This window comes from Maylandia zebra, linkage group LG3 (genome assembly GCF_041146795.1).
Source record: "Maylandia zebra isolate NMK-2024a linkage group LG3, Mzebra_GT3a, whole genome shotgun sequence".
Lineage (NCBI taxonomy): Eukaryota > Metazoa > Chordata > Actinopteri > Cichliformes > Cichlidae > Maylandia > Maylandia zebra.
The window spans coordinates 51,719,452-51,737,335 of record NC_135169.1 but is presented as its reverse complement, the minus strand read 5'-3'; the positions used below and the strand labels follow the sequence as shown (position 1 = coordinate 51,737,335).

The following is a 17,884-nucleotide window of genomic DNA, read 5'->3' as shown; positions in this document are numbered from 1 at the left end:
CAATTTATGGATTCAACTGATTAGGTGGCAAGTACCTGAAGTTACGAAGACAATCCTTTAACCATACCTGCATGTTTGCATAATACCCTAACCCAAAGGCTCAGTTTAGCATTTATCTAACAGCACAGGCCCTGGATTGTTGAAGATGGCCTCAGGAACCAGCACAGGGCCTGGTGTGTTGTACATGGCCACAGCTAGCAGCACAGGGCCTGGTTTGGTGAAGATGGCCTCGGCCAGAAGCGCAGGGCCTGGTGTGATGTGAGTGGCCTGAGCAAGAGCCACAGGCCCTGGTGTGGTGTAAGTGGCCTCAGCCAGAAGCCACAGGCACTGGTGTGGTGTAAGTGGCCTCAGCCAGCAGCCACAGTCCCTGGTGTGGTGTAAGTGGCCTCAGCCAGCAGCCACAGGCCCTGGTGTGGTGTAAGTGACCTCAGCCAACAGCCACAGGCCCTGGTGTGGTGTAAGTGGCCTCAGCCAGCAGCCACAGGCCCTGGTGTGGTGTAAGGGGCCTGAGCCAGCTGCCACAGGCCCTGGTGTGGTGTAAGTGGCCTCAGCCAGAAGCCACAGGCACTGGTGTGGTGTAAGTGCCCTCAGCCAGCAGCCACAGGCCCTGGTGTGGTGTAAGTGACCTCAGCCAGCAGCCACAGGCCCTGGTGTGGTGTAAGTGGCCTCAGCCAGCAGCCACAGGCCCTGGTGTGGTGTAAGTGGCCTCAGCCAGTGCCACAGGCCCTGGTGTGGTGTAAGTGGCCTGAGCAAGAGTCACAGACCCTGGTGTGGTGTAATTGGCCTCAATAGCAACTAATGCCCTGGTGTGGTGTAGGTGGCCTCAGCCAGCAGCCACAGGCCCTGGTGTGGTGTAAGTGGCCTCAGCCAGTGCCACAGGCCCTGGTGTGGTGTAAGGGGCCTCAATAGCAACTAATGCCCTGGTGTGGTGTAAGTGGCCTCAGCCAGCAGCCACAGGCCCTGGTGTGGTGTAAGTGGCCTCAGCCAGCAGCCACAGGCCCTGGTGTGGTGTAAGTGGCCTGAGCAAGAGCCACAGGCCCTGGTGTGGTGTAAGTGGCCTCAGCCAGAAGCCACAGGCACTGGTGTGGTGTAAGTGACCTCAGCCAGCAGCCACAGGCCCTGGTGTGGTGTAAGTGGCCTCAGCCAGCAGCCACAGGCCCTGGTGTGGTGTAAGTGGCCTCAGCCAAAAGCCACAGGCACTGGTGTGGTGTAAGTGCCCTCAGCCAGCAGCCACAGGCACTGGTGTGGTGTAAGTGACCTCAGCCAGCAGCCACAGGCCCTGGTGTGGTGTAAGTGGCCTCAGCCAGTGCCACAGGCCCTGGTGTGGTGTAAGTGGCCTGAGCAAGAGTCACAGACCCTGGTGTGGTGTAATTGGCCTCAATAGCAACTAATGCCCTGGTGTGGTGTAAGTGGCCTCAGGAAGCAGCCACAGGCCCTGGTGTGGTGTAAGTGGCCTGAGCAAGAGCCACAGGCCCTGGTGTGGTGTAAGTGGCCTCAGCCAGAAGCCACAGGCACTGGTGTGGTGTAAGTGGCCTCAGCCAGCAGCCACAGTCCCTGGTGTGGTGTAAGTGGCCTCAGCCAGCAGCCACAGGCCCTGGTGTGGTGTAAATGGCCTCAGCCAGCAGCCACAGGCCCTGGTGTGGTGTAAGTGGCCTCAGCCAGAGCCACAGGCCATGGTGTGGTGTAAGTGGCCTCAGCCAGCAGCCACAGGCCCTGGTGTGGTGTAAATGGCCTCAGCCAGCAGCCACAGGCCCTGGTGTGGTGTAAGTGGCCTCAGCCAGAGCCACAGGCCCTGGTGTGGTGTAAGTGGCCTGAGCAAGAGCCACAGACCCTGGTGTGGTGTAATTGGCCTCAATAGCAACTAATGCCCTGGTGTGGTGTAAGTGGCCTCAGCCAGCAGCCACAGGCACTGGTGTGGTGTAAGTGACCTCAGCCAGCAGCCACAGGCCCTGGTGTGGTGTAAGTGGCCTCAGCCAGCAGCCACAGGCCCTGGTGTGGTGTAAGTGGCCTCAGCCAGAAGCCACAGGCACTGGTGTGGTGTAAGTGCCCTCAGCCAGCAGCCACAGGCACTGGTGTGGTGTAAGTGACCTCAGCCAGCAGCCACAGGCCCTGGTGTGGTGTAAGTGGCCTCAGCCAGCAGCCACAGGCCCAGGTGTGGTGTAAGTGGCCTCAGCCAGTGCCACAGGCCCTGGTGTGGTGTAAGTGGCCTGAGCAAGAGTCACAGACCCTGGTGTGGTGTAATTGGCCTCAATAGCAAATAATGCCCTGGTGTGGTGTAGGTGGCCTCAGCCAGCAGCCACAGGCCCTGGTGTGGTGTAAGTGGCCTCAGCCAGCAGCCACAGGCCCTGATGTGGTGTAAGTGGCCCCAGCTGGTCACTCAGGCCCTGGTGTGGTGTAGGTGGCATCAGCTAGCAGCACAAGACATTGGAAAACAGCCAAAAGCAATGTCGTTAATGTGCCCTCATTAATGGGCAGCTGCTTTTGGTCTTTTAATACACCCCTTATCTGGATCAAAAGCGGTTCAATGGCATGAAAATGAAAGGCTTACAGCACCAGGTATTCCCAGGCAGTCTCCCATCCAAGTACTAACCAAGCCCAGCCCTGCTTAGCTTCCGAGATCAGACGAGGTCGGGCGTGCTCAGGGTGGTATGGCCGTAAGCTGCTGGCCCCAGCACAATGTCTCAATTTATGGATTCAACTGATTAGGTGGCAAGTACCTGAAGTTACGAAGACAATCCTTTAACCATACCTGCATGTTTGCATAATACCCTAACCCAAAGGCTCAGTTTAGCATTTATCTAACAGCACAGGCCCTGGATTGTTGAAGATGGCCTCAGGAACCAGCACAGGGCCTGGTGTGTTGTACATGGCCACAGCTAGCAGCACAGGGCCTGGTGTGATGTGAGTGGCCTGAGCCAGAAGCCACAGGCACTGGTGTGGTGTAAGTGGCCTCAATAGCAACTAATGCCCTGGTGTGGTGTAGGTGGCCTCAGCCAGCAGCCACAGGCCCTGGTGTGGTGTAAGTGGCCTCAGCCAGTGCCACAGGCCATGGTGTGGTGTAAGGGGCCTCAATAGCAACTAATGCCCTGGTGTGGTGTAAGTGGCCTCAGCCAGCAGCCACAGGCACTGGTGTGGTGTAAGTGCCCTCAGCCAGCAGCCACAGGCCCTGGTGTGGTGTAAGTGGCCTCAGCCAGCAGCCACAGGCCCTGGTGTGGTGTAAGTGGCCTCAGCCAGCAGCACAGGCCCTGGTGTGGTGTAAGTGGCCTGAGCAAGAGCCACAGGCCCTGGTGTGGTGTAAGTAGCCTCAGCCAGAAGCCACAGGCACTGGTGTGGTGTAAGTGCCCTCAGCCAGCAGCCACAGGCCCTGGTGTGGTGTAAGTGACCTCAGCCAGCAGCCACAGGCCCTGGTGTGGTGTAAGTGGCCTCAGCCAGCAGCCACAGGCCCTGGTGTGGTGTAAGTGGCCTCAGCCAGTGCCACAGGCCCTGGTGTGGTGTAAGTGGCCTGAGCAAGAGTCACAGACCCTGGTGTGGTGTAATTGGCCTCAATAGCAACTAATGCCCTGGTGTGGTGTAGGTGGCCTCAGCCAGCAGCCACAGGCCCTGGTGCGGTGTAAGTGGCCTCAGCCAGTGCCACAGGCCCTGGTGTGGTGTAAGTGGCCTGAGCAAGAGCCACAGACCCTGGTGTGGTGTAATTGGCCTCAATAGCAACTAATGCCCTGGTGTGGTGTAAGTGGCCTCAGCCAGCAGCCACAGGCCCTGGTGTGGTGTAAGTGGCCCCAGCCGGTCACTCAGGCCCTGGTGTGGTGTAGGTGGCATCAGCTAGCAGCACAAGACATTGTAAAACAGCCAAAAGCAATGTCGTTAATGTGCCATCATTAATGGGCAGCTGCTTTTGGTCTTTTAATACACCCCTTCTCTGGATCAAAAGCGGTTCAATGACATGAAAATGAAAGGCTTACAGCACCAGGTATTCCCAGGTAGTCTCCCATCCAAGTACAAACCAAGCCCAGCCCTGCTTAGCTTCCGAGATCAGACGAGGTCGGGCGTGCTCAGGGTGGTATGGCCGTAAGCTGCTGGCCCCAGCACAATGTCTCAATTTATGGATTCAACTGATTAGGTGGCAAGTACCTGAAGTTACGAAGACAATCCTTTAACCATACCTGCATGTTTGCATAATACCCTAACCCAAAGGCTCAGTTTAGCATTTATCTAACAGCACAGGCCATGGATTGTTGAAGATGGCCTCAGGAACCAGCACAGGGCCTGGTGTGTTGTACATGGCCACAGCTAGCAGCACAGGGCCTGGTTTGGTGAAGATGGCCTCGGCCAGAAGCGCAGGGCCTGGTGTGATGTGAGTGGCCTGAGCAAGAGCCACAGGCCCTGGTGTGGTGTAAGTGGCCTCAGCCAGAAGCCACAGGCACTGGTGTGGTGTAAGTGGCCTCAGCCAGCAGCCACAGGCCCTGGTGTGGTGTAAGTGGCCTCAGCCAGCAGCCACAGGCCCTGGTGTGGTGTAAGTGGCCTCAGCCAGAGCCACAGGCCCTGGTGTAGTGTAAGTGGCCTCAGCCAGTGCCACAGGCCCTGGTGTGGTGTAAGTGGCCTGAGCAAGAGCCACAGACCCTGGTGTGGTGTAATTGGCCTCAATAGCAACTAATGCCCTGGTGTGGTGTAGGTGGCCTCAGCCAGCAGCCACAGGCCCTGGTGTGGTGTAAGGGGCCTCAATAGCAACTAATGCCCTGGTGTGGTGTAAGTGGCCTCAGCCAGCAGCCACAGGCACTGGTGTGGTGTAAGTGGCCTCAGCCAGCAGCCACAGGCCCTGGTGTGGTGTAAGTGGCCTCAGCCAGCAGCCACAGGCCCTGGTGTGGTGTAAGTGGCCTGAGCCAGCAGCCACAGGCCCTGGTGTGGTGTAAGTGGCCTCAGCCAGAAGCCACAGGCACTGGTGTGGTGTAAGTGCCCTCAGCCAGCAGCCACAGGCCCTGGTGTGGTGTAAGTGACCTCAGCCAGCAGCCACAGGCCCTGTTGTGGTGTAAGTGGCCTCAGCCAGCAGCCACAGGCCCTGGTGTGGTGTAAGTGGCCTCAGCCAGCAGCCACAGGCCCTGGTGTGGTGTAAGTGGCCTCAGCCAGCAGCCACAGGCCCTGGTGTGGTGTAAGTGGCCTGAGCAAGAGTCACAGACCCTGGTGTGGTGTAATTGGCCTCAATAGCAACTAATGCCCTGGTGTGGTGTAGGTGGCCTCAGCCAGCAGCCACAGGCCCTGGTGTGGTGTAAGTGGCCTCAGCCAGTGCCACAGGCCCTGGTGTGGTGTAAGTGGCCTCAATAGCAACTAATGCCCTGGTGTGGTGTAAGTGGCCTCAGCCAGCAGCCACAGGCACTGGTGTGGTGTAAGTCGTCTCAGCCAGCAGCCACAGGCCCTGGTGTGGTGTAAGTGGCCTCAGCCAGAGCCACAGGCCCTGGTGTGGTGTAAGTGGCCTCAGCCAGTGCCACAGGCCCTGGTGTGGTGTAAGTGGCCTGAGCAAGAGCCACAGACCCTGGTGTGGTGTAAGTGGCCTCAATAGCAACTAATTCCCTGGTGTGGTGTAGGTGGCCTCAGCCAGCAGCCACAGGCCCTGGTGTGGTGTAAGTGGCCTCAATAGCAACTAATTCCCTGGTGTGGTGTAAGTGGCCTGAGCAAGAGCCACAGGCACTGGTGTGGTGTAAGTGGCCTCAGCCAGCAGCCACAGGCCCTGTGTGGTGTACGTGGCCTCAGCCAGCAGCCACAGGCCCTGATGTGGTGTAAGTGGCCCCAGCCGGTCACTCAGGCCCTGGTGTGGTGTAGGTGGCATCAGCTAGCAGCACAAGACATTGGAAAACAGCCAAAAGCAATGTCGTTAATGTGCCCTCATTAATGGGCAGCTGCTTTTGGTCTTTTAATACACCCCTTCTCTGGATCAAAAGCGGTTCAAAGACATGAAAATGAAAGGCTTACAGCACCAGGTATTCCAAGGAAGTCTCCCATCCAAGTACTAACCAAGCACAGCCCTGCTTAGCTTCCGAGATCAGACGTGGTCGGGCATGCTCAGGGTGGTATGGCCGTAAGCTGCTGGCCACAGCACAATGTCTCAATTTATGGATTCAAGTGATTAGGTGGCAAGTACCTGGAGTTACGAAGACAATCCTATAACCATACCTGCATGTTTGCATAATACCCTAACCCAAAGGCTCAGTTTAGCATTTATCCAACAGCACAGGCCCTGGATTGTTGAAGATGGCCTCAGGAACCAGAACAGGGCCTGGTGTGTTGTACATGGTCACAGCTAGCAGCACAGGGCCTGGTTTGGTGAAGATGGCCTCGGCCAGAAGCACAGGGCCTGGTGTGATATGAGTGGCCTGAGCAAGAGCCACAGGCCCTGGTGTGGAGTAAGTGGCCTGAGCAAGAGCCACAGGCCCTGGTGTGGTGTAAGTGGCCTGAGCAAGAGCCACAGGCCCTGGTGTGGTGTAATTGGCCTCAATAGCAACTAAGGCCCTGGTGTGGTGTAAGTGGCCTCAGAAGCAAATAAGGCCGTGGTGTGGTGTAAGTGGCCTCAGCCAGAGCCACAGGCCCTGGTGTGGTGTAAGTGGCCTCAATAGCAACTAAGGCCCTGGTGTGGTGTAAGTGGCCTCATCCAGCAGCCACAGGCCTTGGTGTGGTGTAAGTCGCCTCATCCAGCAGCCACAGGCCCTGGTGTGGTGTAAGTGGCCTGAGCAAGAGCCACAGACCCTGGTGTGGTGTAATTGGCCTCAATAGCAACTAATGCCCTGGTGTGGTGTAGGTGGCCTCAGCCAGCAGCCACAGGCCCTGGTGTGGTGTAAGTGGCCTCAGCCAGCAACCATAGGGCCTGATGTGGTGTAAGTGGCCCCAGCCGGTCACTCAGGCCCTGGTGTGGTGTAAGTGGCCTGAGCAAGAGCAACAGGCCCTGGTGTGGTGTAATTGGCCTCAATAGCAACTAAGGCCCTGGTGTGGTGTAAGTGGCCTCAGAAGCAAATAAGGCCGTGGTGTGGTGTATGTGGCCTCAGCCAGCAGCCACAGGCCCTTGGTGTGGTGTAAGTGGCCTCAGCCAGCAGCCACAGGCCCTGGTGTGGTGTGGGTGGCCTCAGCCAGCAGCCACAGGCCCTTGGTGTGGTGTAAGTCGCCTCATCCAGCAGCCACCGGCCCTGATGTGGTGTAAGTGGCCTCAGCCAGAGCCACAGGCCCTGGTGTGGTGTAAGTGGCCTCAGCCAGAGCCACAGGGTCTGGTGTGATATGAGTGGCCTGAGCAAGAGCCACTGGCCCTGGTGTGGTGTAAGTGGCCTCAGCCAGCAGCCACAGGCCCTGGTGTGGTGTGGGTGGCCTCAGCCAGCAGCCACAGGCCCTTGGTGTGGTGTAAGTCGCCTCATCCAGCAGCCACAGGCCCTGATGTGGTGTAAGTGGCCTCAGCCAGCAGCCACAGGCCCTGGTGTGGTGTAAGTGGCCTCAATAGCAACTAATGCCCTGGTGTGGTGTAAGTGGCCTCAGCCAGCAGCCACAGGCCCTGGTGTGGTGTAAGTGGCCTCAGCCAGCAGCCACAGGCCCTGGTGTGGTGTAAGTGGCCTGAGCAAGAGCCACAGGCCCTGGTGTGGTGTAAGTGGCCTCAGCCAGAAGCCACAGGCACTGGTGTGGTGTAAGGGGCCTCAATAGCAACTAATGCCCTGGTGTGGTGTAAGTGACCTCAGCCAGCAGCCACAGGCCCTGGTGTGGTGTAAGTGGCCTCAGCCAGCAGCCACAGGCCCTGGTGTGGTGTAAGTGGCCTCAGCCAGTGCCACAGACCCTGGTGTGGTGTAATTGGCCTCAATAGCAACTAATGCCCTGGTGTGGTGTAAGTGGCCTCAGCCAGCAGCCACAGGCCCTGGTGTGGTGTAAGTGGCCTCAGCCAGCAGCCACAGGCCCTGATGTGGTGTAAGTGGCCCCAGCCGGTCACTCAGGCCCTGGTGTGGTGTAGGTGGCATCAGCTAGCAGCACAAGACATTGGAAAACAGCCAAAAGCAATGTCGTTAATGTGCCCTCATTAATGGGCAGCTGCTTTTGGTCTTTTAATACACCCCTTCTCTGGATCAAAAGCGGTTCAATGACATGAAAATGAAAGGCTTACAGCACCAGGTATTCCCAGGCAGTCTCCCATCCAAGTACTAACCAAGCCCAGCCCTGCTTAGCTTCCGAGATCAGACGAGGTCGGGCGTGCTCAGGGTGGTATGGCCGTAAGCTGCTGGCCCCAGCACAATGTCTCAATTTATGGATTCAACTGATTAGGTGGCAAGTACCTGAAGTTACGAAGACAATCCTTTAACCATACCTGCATGTTTGCATAATACCCTAACCCAAAGGCTCAGTTTAGCATTTATCTAACAGCACAGGCCCTGGATTGTTGAAGATGGCCTCAGGAACCAGCACCGGGCCTGGTGTGTTGTACATGGCCACAGCTAGCAGCACAGGGCCTGGTTTGGTGAAGATGGCCTCGGCCAGAAGCGCAGGGCCTGGTGTGGTGTGAGTGGCCTCAGCCAGCAGCCACAGGCCCTGGTGTGGTGTAGGTGGCCTCAGCCAGAAGCCACAGGCCCTGGTGTGGTGTAAGTGGCCTGAGCCAGCAGCCACAGGCCCTGGTGTGGTGTAAGTGGCCTCAGCCAGAAGCCACAGGCACTGGTGTGGTGTAAGTGCCCTCAGCCAGCAGCCACAGGCCCTGGTGTGGTGTAAGTGACCTCAGCCAGCAGCCACAGGCCCTGGTGTGGTGTAAGTGGCCTCAGCCAGCAGCCACAGGCCCTGGTGTGGTGTAAGTGGCCTCAGCCAGTGCCACAGGCCCTGGTGTGGTGTAAGGGGCCTCAATAGCAACTAATGCCCTGCTGTGGTGTAGGTGGCCTCAGCCAGCAGCCACAGGCCCTGGTGTGGTGTAAGTGGCCTCAGCCAGTGCCACAGGCCCTGGTGTGGTGTAAGGGGCCTCAATAGCAACTAATGCCCTGGTGTGGTGTAAGTGGCCTGAGCAAGAGCCACAGGCACTGGTGTGGTGTAAGTGCCCTCAGCCAGCAGCCACAGGCCCTGGTGTGGTGTAAGTGGCCTCAGCCAGCAGCCACAGGCCCTGGTGTGGTGTAAGTGGCCTCAGCCAGTGCCACAGGCCCTGGTGTGGTGTAAGGGGCCTCAATAGCAACTAATGCCCTGGTGTGGTGTAAGTGGCCTCAGCCAGCAGCCACAGGCACTGGTGTGGTGTAAGTGGCCTCAGCCAGCAGCCACAGGCCCTGGTGTGGTGTAAGTGGCCTCAGCCAGCAGCCACAGGCCCTGGTGTGGTGTAAGTGGCCTGAGCCAGCAGCCACAGGCCCTGGTGTGGTGTAAGTGGCCTCAGCCAGAAGCCACAGGCACTGGTGTGGTGTAAGTGGCCTCAGCCAGTGCCACAGGCCCTGGTGTGGTGTAAGTGGCCTCAGCCAGCAGCCACAGGCCCTGGTGTGGTGTAAGTGGCCTGAGCCAGCAGCCACAGGCCCTGGTGTGGTGTAAGTGGCCTCAGCCAGAAGCCACAGGCCCTGGTGTGGTGTAAGGGGCCTCAATAGCAACTAATGCCCTGGTGTGGTGTAAGTGGCCTCAGCCAGCAGCCACAGGCACTGGTGTGGTGTAAGTGCCCTCAGCCAGCAGCCACAGGCCCTGGTGTGGTGTAAGTGGCCTCAGCCAGCAGCAACAGGCCCTGGTGTGGTGTAAGTGGCCTCAGCCAGCAGCCACAGGCCCTGGTGTGGTGTAAGTGGCCTGAGCAAGAGGCACAGGCCCTGGTGTGGTGTAAGTGGCCTCAATAGCAACTAATGCCCTGGTGTGGTGTAGGTGGCCTCAGCCAGCAGCCACAGGCCCTGGTGTGGTGTAAGTGGCCTCAATAGCAACTAATGCCCTGGTGTGGTGTAAGTGGCCTCAGCCAGCAGCCACAGGCCCTGGTGTGGTGTAAGTGGCCTGAGCAAGAGCCACAGACCCTGGTGTGGTGTAATTGGCCTCAATAGCAACTAATGCCCTGGTGTGGTGTAAGTGGCCTCAGCCAGCAGCCACAGGCCCTGGTGTGGTGTAAGTGGCCTCAGCCAGCAGCCACAGGCCCTGGTGTGGTGTAAGTGGCCTCAGCCAGTGCCACAGGCCCTGGTGTGGTGTAAGTGGCCTCAATAGCAACTAATGCCCTGGTGTGGTGTAAGTGGCCTCAGCCAGCAGCCACAGGCCCTGGTGTGGTGTAAGTGGCCTGAGCAAGAGCCACAGACCCTGGTGTGGTGTAATTGGCCTCAATAGCAACTAAGGCCCTGGTGTGGTGTAGGTGGCCTCAGCCAGCAGCCACAGGCCCTAGTGTGGTGTAAGTGGCCTCAGCCAGCAGCCACAGGCCCTGATGTGGTGTAAGTGGCCCCAGCCGGTCACTCAGTCCCTGGTGTGGTGTAGGTGGCATCAGCTAGCAGCACAAGACATTGGAAAACAGCCAAAAGCAATGTCGTTAATGTGCCCTCATTAATGGGCAGCTGCTTTTGGTCTTTTAATACACCCCATTCTCTGGATCAAAAGCGGTTCAATGACATGAAAATGAAAGGCTTACAGCACCAGGTATTCCCAGGCAGTCTCCCATCCAAGTACTAACCAAGCCCAGCCCTGCTTAGCTTCCGAGATCAGACGAGGTCGGGCGTGCTCAGGGTGGTATGGCCGTAAGCTGCTGGCCCCAGCACAATGTCTCAATTTATGGATTCAACTGATTAGGTGGCAAGTACCTGAAGTTACGAAGACAATCCTATAACCATACCTGCATGTTTGCATAATACCCTAACCCAAAGGCTCAGTTTAGCATTTATCCAACAGCACAGGCCCTGGATTGTTGAAGATGGCCTCAGGAACCAGCACAGGGCCTGGTGTGTTGTACATGGCCACAGCTAGCAGCACAGGGCCTGGTTTGGTGAAGATGGCCTCGGCCAGAAGCGCAGGGCCTGGTGTGATGTGAGTGGCCTGAGCAAGAGCCACAGGCCCTGGTGTGGTGTAAGTGGCCTCAGCCAGAAGCCACAGGCACTGGTGTGGTGTAAGTGGCCTCAGCCAGCAGCCACAGGCCCTGGTGTGGTGTAAGTGGCCTCAATAGCAACTAAGGCCCTGGTGTGGTGTAAGTGGCCTCAGCCAGAGCCACAGGCCCTGGTGTGGTGTAAGTGGCCTCAGAAGCAAATAAGGCCGTGGTGTGGTGTAAGTGGCCTCAGCCAGAGCCACAGGCCATGGTGTGGTGTAAGTGGCCTCAATAGCAACTAAGGCCCTGGTGTGGTGTAAGTGGCCTCAGCCAGAGCCACAGGCCCTGGTGTGGTGTAAGTGGCCTCAGCCAGTGCCACAGGCCCTGGTGTGGTGTAAGTGGCCTGAGCAAGAGCCACAGACCCTGGTGTGGTGTAATTGGCCTCAATAGCAACTAATGCCCTGGTGTGGTGTAAGTGGCCTCAGCCAGCAGCCACAGGCCCTGGTGTGGTGTAAGTGGCCTGAGCAAGAGCCACAGACCCTGGTGTGGTGTAATTGGCCTCAATAGCAACTAAGGCCCTGGTGTGGTGTAGGTGGCCTCAGCCAGCAGCCACAGGCCCTGGTGTGGTGTAAGTGGCCTCAGCCAGCAGCCACAGGCCCTGGTGTGGTGTAAGTGGCCTCAGAAGCAAATAAGGCCGTGGTGTGGTGTATGTGGCCTCAGCCAGCAGCCACAGGCCCTGGTGTGGTGTAAGTGGCCTCAATAGCAACTAAGGCCCTGGTGTGGTGTAAGTGGCCTCAGCCAGCAGCCACAGGCCTTGGTGTGGTGTAAGTCGCCTCATCCAGCAGCCACAGGCCCTGGTGTGGTGTAAGTGGCCTCAATAGCAACTAATGCCCTGGTGTGGTGTAAGTGGCCTCAGCCAGCAGCCACAGGCCCTGGTGTGGTGTAAGTGGCCTCAGCCAGCAGCCACAGGCCCTGATGTGGTGTAAGTGGCCGCAGCCGGTCACTCAGGCCCTGGTGTGGTGTAGGTGGCCTCAGCCAGCAGCCACAGGCCTTGGTGTGGTGTAAGTCGCCTCATCCAGCAGCCACAGGCCCTGGTGTGGTGTAAGTGGCCTCAGCCAGAGCCACAGGCCCTGATGTGGTGTAAGTGGCCCCAGCCGGTCACTCAGGCCCTGGTGTGGTGTAGGTGGCATCAGCTAGCAGCACAAGACATTGGAAAACAGCCAAAAGCAGTGTCGTTAATGTGCCCTCATTAATGGGCAGCTGCTTTTGGTCTTTTAATACTCCCCTTCTCTGGATCAAAAGCAGTTCAATGACATGAAAATTAAAGGCTTACAGCACCAGGTATTCCCAGGCAGTCTCCCATCCAAGTACTAACCAAGCCCAGCCCTGCTTAGCTTCCGAGATCAGACGAGGTCGGGCGTGCTCAGGGTGGTATGGCCGTAAGCTGCTGGCCCCAGCACAATGTCTCAATTTATGGATTCAAGTGATTAGGTGGCAAGTACCTGAAGTTACGAAGACAATCCTATAACCATAACTGCATGTTTGCATAATACCCTAACCCAAAGGCTCAGTTTGGCATTTATCCAACAGCACAGGCCCTGGATTGTTGAAGATGGCCTCTGGAACCAGCACAGGGCCTGGTGTGTTGTACATGGCCACAGCTAGCAGCACAGGGCCTGGTTGGGTGAAGATGGCCTCGGCCAGAAGCACAGGGTCTGGTGTGATATGAGTGGCCTGAGCCAGAGCCACAGGCCCTGGTGTGGTGTAAGTGGCCTCAGCCAGCAGCCACAGGCCCTGGTGTGGTGTAAGTGGCCTCAGCCAGCAGCCACAGGCCCTGGTGTGGTGTAAGTGGCCTCAGCCAGTGCCACAGGCCCTGGTGTGGTGTAATTGGCCTCAATAGCAACTAAGGCCCTGGTGTGGTGTATGTGGCCTCAGCCAGCAGCCACAGGCCCTGGTGTGGTGTACATGGCCACAGCCAGCAGCCACAGGCCCTGGTGTGGTGTAAGTGGCCTCAATAGCAACTAAGGCCCTGGTGTGGTGTAAGTGGCCTCAGCCAGCAGCCACAGGCCTTGGTGTGTTGTAAGTCGCCTCATCCAGCAGCCACAGGCCCTGGTGTGGTGTAAGTCGCCTCATCCAGCAGCCACAGGCCCTGGTGTGGTGTAAGTGGCCTCAGCCAGCAGCCACAGGCCCTGGTGTGGTGTAAGTGGCCTCAGCCAGTGCCACAGGCCCTGGTGTGGTGTAATTGGCCTCAATAGCAACTAAGGCCCTGGTGTGGTGTATGTGGCCTCAGCCAGCAGCCACAGGCCCTGGTGTGGTGTAAGTGGCCTCAGAAGCAAATAAGGCCGTGGTGTGGTGTAAGTGGCCTCAGCCAGAGCCACAGGCCCTGGTGTGGTGTAAGTGGCCTCAGCCAGTGCCACAGGCCCTGGTGTGGTGTAAGTGGCCTCAGCCAGAGCCACAGGCCCTGGTGTGGTGTAAGTGGCCTCAGCCAGTGCCACAGGCCCTGGTGTGGTGTAAGTGGCCTGAGCAAGAGCCACAGACCCTGGTGTGGTGTAATTGGCCTCAATAGCAAGTAAGGCCCTGGTGTGGTGTAAGTGGCCTCAGCCAGAGCCACAGGCCCTGGTGTGGTGTAAGTGGCCTCAATAGCAAGTAAGGCCCTGGTGTGGTGTAAGTGGCCTCAGCCAGAGCCACAGGCCCTGGTGTGGTGTAAGTGGCCTCAGCCAGTGCCACAGGCCCTGGTGTGGTGTAAGTGGCCTGAGCAAGAGCCACAGACCCTGGTGTGGTGTAATTGGCCTCAATAGCAACTAATGCCCTGGTGTGGTGTAAGTGGCCTCAGCCAGCAGCCACAGGCCCTGGTGTGGTGTAAGTGGCCTGAGCAAGAGCCACAGACCCTGGTGTGGTGTAATTGGCCTCAATAGCAACTAAGGCCCTGGTGTGGTGTAGGTGGCCTCAGCCAGCAGCCACAGGCCCTGGTGTGGTGTAAGTGGCCTCAGTCAGAAGCCACAGTCACTGGTGTGGTGTAAGTGGCCTCAGCCAGAAGCCACAGGCCCTGGTGTGGTGTAGGTGGCCTCAGCCAGCAGCCACAGGCCCTTGTGTGGTGTAAGTGGCCTCAGCCAGCAGCCACAGGCCCTGGTGTGGTGTAAGTGGCCTCAGCCAGCAGCCACAGGCCCTGGTGTGGTGTAAGTGGCCTGAGCAAGAGCCACAGACCCTGGTGTGGTGTAATTGGCCTCAATAGCAACTAAGGCCCTGGTGTGGTGTAAGTGGCCTCAGCCAGCAGCCACAGGCCCTGGTGTGGTGTAAGTGGCCTCAGCCAGAGCCACAGGCCCTGATGTGGTGTAAGTGGCCCCAGCCGGTCACTCAGGCCCTGGTGTGGTGTAGGTGGCATCAGCTAGCAGCACAAGACATTGGAAAACAGCCAAAAGCAATGTCGTTAATGTGCCCTCATTAATGGGCAGCTGCTTTTGGTCTTTTAATACACCCCTTCTCTGGATCAAAAGCGGTTCAATGACATGAAAATGAAAGGCTTACAGCACCAGGTATTCCCAGGCAGTCTCCCATCCAAGTACTAACCAAGCCCAGCCCTGCTTAGCTTCCGACATCAGACGAGGTCGGGCGTGCTCAGGGTGGTATGGCCGTAAGCTGCTGGCCCCAGCACAATGTCTCAATTTATGGATTCAACTGATTAGGTGGCAAGTACCTGAAGTTACGAAGACAATCCTATAACCATACCTGCATGTTTGCATAATACCCTAACCCAAAGGCTCAGTTTGGCATTTATCTAACAGCACAGGCCCTGGATTGTTGAAGATGGCCTCTGGAACCAGCACAGGGCCTGGTGTGTTGTACATGGCCACAGCAAGCAGCACAGGGCCAGGTTTGGTGAAGATGGCCTCGGCCAGAAGCGCAGGGTCTGGTGTGATATGAGTGGCCTGAGCAAGAGCCACAGGCCCTGGTGTGGTGTAAGTGGCCTCAGCCAGCAGCCACAGGCCCTGGTGTGGTGTAAGTGGCCTCAGCCAGTGCCACAGGCCCTGGTGTGGTGTAATTGGCCTCAATAGGAACTAAGGCCCTGGTGTTGTGTATGTGGCCTCAGCCAGCAGCCACAGGCCCTGGTGTGGTGTAAGTGGCCTCAGAAGTAAATAAGGCCCTGGTGTGGTGTAAGTGGCCTCAGCCAGCAGCACAGGGCCTTGTGTCTTGTACATGGCCACAGCAAGAAGCCACAGGCCCAGGTTTGGTGAAGATGGCCTTGGCCAGAAGCACAGGGTCTGGTGTGATATGAGTGGCCTGAGCAAGAGCCACAGGCCCTGGTGTGGTGTAAGTGGCCTCAGCCAGAAGCCACAGGCCCTGGTGTGGTGTAGGTGGCCTCAGCCAGCAGCCACAGGCCCTTGTGTGGTGTAAGTGGCCTCAGCCAGCAGCCACAGGCCCTGGTGTGGTGTAAGTGGCCTCAGCCAGCAGCCACAGGCCCTGGTGTGGTGTAAGTGGCCTCAGCCAGCAGCCACAGGCCCTGGTGTGGTGTAAGTGGCCTGAGCAAGAGCTACAGACCCTGGTGTGGTGTAATTGGCCTCAATAGCAACTAAGGCCCTGGTGTGGTGTAGGTGGCCTCAGCCAGCAGCCACAGGCCCTGGTGTGGTGTAAGTGGCCTCAGCCAGAGCCACAGGCCCTGATGTGGTGTAAGTGGCCCCAGCCGGTCACTCAGGCCCTGGTGTGGTGTAGGTGGCATCAGCTAGCAGCACAAGACATTGGAAAAGAGCCAAAAGCAATGTCGTTAATGTGCCCTCATTAATGGGCAGCTGCTTTTGGTCTTTTAATACACCCCTTCTCTGGATCAAAAGCGGTTCAATGACATGAAAATGAAAGTCTTACAGCACCAGGTATTCCAAGGAAGTCTCCCATCCAAGTACTAACCAAGCCCAGCCCTGCTTAGCTTCCGAGATCAGACGAGGTCGGGCGTGCTCAGGGTGGTATGGCCGTAAGCTGCTGGCCCCAGCACAATGTCTCAATTTATGGATTCAAGTGATTAGGTGGCAAGTACCTGAAGTTACGAAGACAATCCTATAACCATACCTGCATGTTTGCATAATACCCTAACCCAAAGGCTCAGTTTAGCATTTATCCAACAGCACAGGCCCTGGATTGTTGAAGATGGCCTCAGGAACCAGAACAGGGCCTGGTGTGTTGTACATGGCCACAGCTAGCAGCACAGGGCCTGGTTTGGTGAAGATGGCCTCGGCCAGAAGCACAGGGTCTGGTGTGATATGAGTGGCCTGAGCCAGAGCCACAGGCCCTGGTGTGGTGTAAGTGGCCTCAGCCAGCAGCCACAGGCCCTGGTGTGGTGTAAGTGGCCTCAGCCAGCAGCCACAGGCCCTGGTGTGGTGTAAGTGGCCTCAGCCAGTGCCACAGGCCCTGGTGTGGTGTAATTGGCCTCAATAGCAACTAAGGCCCTGGTGTGGTGTATGTGGCCTCAGCCAGCAGCCACAGGCCCTGGTGTGGTGTACATGGCCACAGCCAGCAGCCACAGGCCCTGGTGTGGTGTAAGTGGCCTCAGCCAGTGCCACAGGCCCTGGTGTGGTGTAAGTGGCCTGAGCAAGAGCCACAGACCCTGGTGTGGTGTAATTGGCCTCAATAGCAACTAATGCCCTGGTGTGGTGTAGGTGGCCTCAGCCAGCAGCCACAGGCCCTGGTGTGGTGTAAGTGGCCTCAATAGCAACTAATGCCCTGATGTGGTGTAAGTGGCCTCAGCCAGCAGCCACAGGCCCTGGTGTGGTGTAAGTGGCCTGACCAAGAGCCACAGACCCTGGTGTGGTGTAATTGGCCTCAATAGCAACTAAGGCCCTGGTGTGGTGTAGGTGGCCTCAGCCAGCAGCCACAGGCCCTGGTGTGGTGTAAGTGGCCTCAGCCAGCAGCCACAGGCCCTGGTGTGGTGTAAGTGGCCTCAGCCAGCAGCCACAGGCCCTGATGTGGTGTAAGTGGCCCCAGCCGGTCACTCAGTCCCTGGTGTGGTGTAGGTGGCATCAGCTAGCAGCACAAGACATTGGAAAACAGCCAAAAGCAATGTCGTTAATGTGCCCTCATTAATGGGCAGCTGCTTTTGGTCTTTTAATACACCCCTTCTCTGGATCAAAAGCGGTTCAATGACATGAAAATGAAAGGCTTACAGTACCAGGTATTCCCAGGCAGTCTCCCATCCAAGTACTAACCAAGCCCAGCCCTGCTTAGCTTCCGAGATCAGACGAGGTCGGGCGTGCTCAGGGTGGTATGGCCGTAAGCTGCTGGCCTCAGCACAATGTCTCAATTTATGGATTCAAGTGATTAGGTGGAAAGTACCTGAAGTTACGAAGACAATCCTTTAACCATACCTGCATGTTTGCATAATACCCTAACCCAAAGGCTCAGTTTGGCATTTATCTAACAGCACAGGCCCTGGATTGTTGAAGATGGCCTCTGGAACCAGCACAGGGCCTGGTGTGTTGTACATGGCCACAGCAAGCAGCACAGGGCCAGGTTTGGTGAAGATGGCCTCGGCCAGAAGCGCAGGGTCAGGTGTGATATGAGTGGCCTGAGCAAGAGCCACAGGCCCTGGTGTGGTGTAAGTGGCCTCAGCCAGCAGCCACAGGCCCTGGTGTGGTGTAAGTGGCCTCAGCCAGTGCCACAGGCCCTGGTGTGGTGTAATTGGCCTCAATAGCAACTAAGGCCCTGGTGTTGTGTATGTGGCCTCAGCCAGCAGCCACAGGCCCTGGTGTGGTGTAAGTGGCCTCAGAAGTAAATAAGGCCCTGGTGTGGTGTAAGTGGCCTCAGCCAGCAGCACAGGGCCTTGTGTCTTGTACATGGCCACAGCAAGCAGCACTGGGCCAGGTTTGGTGAAGATGGCCTTGGCCAGAAGCACAGGGTCTGGTGTGATATGAGTGGCCTGAGCAAGAGCCACAGGCCCTGGTGTGGTGTAAGTGG

General features: G+C 57.7%; 8 non-coding genes and 1 pseudogene across 8 annotated transcripts; all 9 read right to left on the bottom strand.

Moving 5' to 3' along the window:
• Nucleotides 1-2,541: 2,541 nt before the first annotated feature.
• LOC143417708 (5S ribosomal RNA) lies at nt 2,542-2,660 on the bottom strand. The gene has a single exon (XR_013097856.1). It is a non-coding gene; the product is annotated as a 5S ribosomal RNA (ribosomal RNA).
• Nucleotides 2,661-3,952: 1,292 nt separating this feature from the next.
• On the bottom strand, nt 3,953-4,071 carry LOC143417932 (5S ribosomal RNA). The gene has a single exon (XR_013098080.1). It is a non-coding gene; the product is annotated as a 5S ribosomal RNA (ribosomal RNA).
• A 1,883-nt stretch (nt 4,072-5,954) lies between these two features.
• Nucleotides 5,955-6,073, bottom strand: LOC143417546 (5S ribosomal RNA; annotated as a pseudogene).
• A 2,039-nt stretch (nt 6,074-8,112) lies between these two features.
• LOC143417707 (5S ribosomal RNA) lies at nt 8,113-8,231 on the bottom strand. Its single transcript, XR_013097855.1, has one exon. It is a non-coding gene; the product is annotated as a 5S ribosomal RNA (ribosomal RNA).
• A 2,320-nt stretch (nt 8,232-10,551) lies between these two features.
• On the bottom strand, nt 10,552-10,670 carry LOC143417706 (5S ribosomal RNA). Its single transcript, XR_013097854.1, has one exon. It is a non-coding gene; the product is annotated as a 5S ribosomal RNA (ribosomal RNA).
• Nucleotides 10,671-12,271: 1,601 nt separating this feature from the next.
• LOC143417705 (5S ribosomal RNA) lies at nt 12,272-12,390 on the bottom strand. The gene has a single exon (XR_013097853.1). It is a non-coding gene; the product is annotated as a 5S ribosomal RNA (ribosomal RNA).
• A 2,073-nt stretch (nt 12,391-14,463) lies between these two features.
• LOC143417402 (5S ribosomal RNA) lies at nt 14,464-14,582 on the bottom strand. Its single transcript, XR_013097623.1, has one exon. It is a non-coding gene; the product is annotated as a 5S ribosomal RNA (ribosomal RNA).
• A 1,213-nt stretch (nt 14,583-15,795) lies between these two features.
• Nucleotides 15,796-15,914, bottom strand: LOC143417438 (5S ribosomal RNA). Its single transcript, XR_013097659.1, has one exon. It is a non-coding gene; the product is annotated as a 5S ribosomal RNA (ribosomal RNA).
• Nucleotides 15,915-17,087: 1,173 nt separating this feature from the next.
• Nucleotides 17,088-17,206, bottom strand: LOC143417241 (5S ribosomal RNA). Its single transcript, XR_013097459.1, has one exon. It is a non-coding gene; the product is annotated as a 5S ribosomal RNA (ribosomal RNA).
• Between the last annotated feature and the right edge of the window lie 678 nt (nt 17,207-17,884).